A 674-nucleotide genomic window follows, 5' to 3' on the forward strand; every position below is an offset into this window, starting at 1 on the left:
GGTACAGTATAATCCCTGCAAAAAAAAGTTATTCTGCCATTTGTGTGCATTTATACATTGTTTCACACCTAAACTGAGTTTAGAATTTACATATAAATTTCTACATTTTTCAGTTATAACATAATGATGCACAGCATCATTATTCTTTCATTGTAAAAAAATAATAAAAGTCACTGGATTAAAAGAAAAAAAATATTATCTAGGAATAGTCACAGAAGTTATAAAATAAGAAATATTAGGATACCTTTTGTGACCAAATAAAATGTTTGGGGTGCTAATGCATTTAAGGTGTAAGAATGCTACCATAAAACCAATAACTTGATACTGGAGTCAAATAGTGGTGCACTCTAAGTCTACTTATGTGTACTACTAAGAATGGAAGAGGACAGCTGTACTCATACAAATTATTACGTACATTCTCTGATAGAATAAAATGACTTTTGAAAATGATTCAATATTGATCAAAATTGACAGTTGTTGAGAGAATACCATATTTGATTAGAATAAAGTAGGTGCAAAGAAGTTTGGAAAAGAATTAAGCATTACGCAGACAAAAAAGACAACAAATAAGTATGCACAATCAATACAAAAGTCATATACTACAAAACATTCACATTTTTTTAAAAATCACAACTTCTTAAGCAACGACCAGCAAGTACTTTGGTGAAACATTG

At 29.2% G+C, this 674-nt stretch overlaps 1 protein-coding gene across 1 annotated transcript in view; it reads right to left on the reverse strand.

The window, feature by feature from the left end:
- The window catches only part of LOC119581772 (cadherin-23-like), a gene marked incomplete in the record, with an annotated part of 64,191 nt that overhangs the window by 2,779 nt on the left and 60,738 nt on the right, over positions 1-674 (reverse strand).

Source organism: Penaeus monodon, chromosome 15 (assembly GCF_015228065.2).
Source record: "Penaeus monodon isolate SGIC_2016 chromosome 15, NSTDA_Pmon_1, whole genome shotgun sequence".
NCBI lineage: Eukaryota > Metazoa > Arthropoda > Malacostraca > Decapoda > Penaeidae > Penaeus > Penaeus monodon.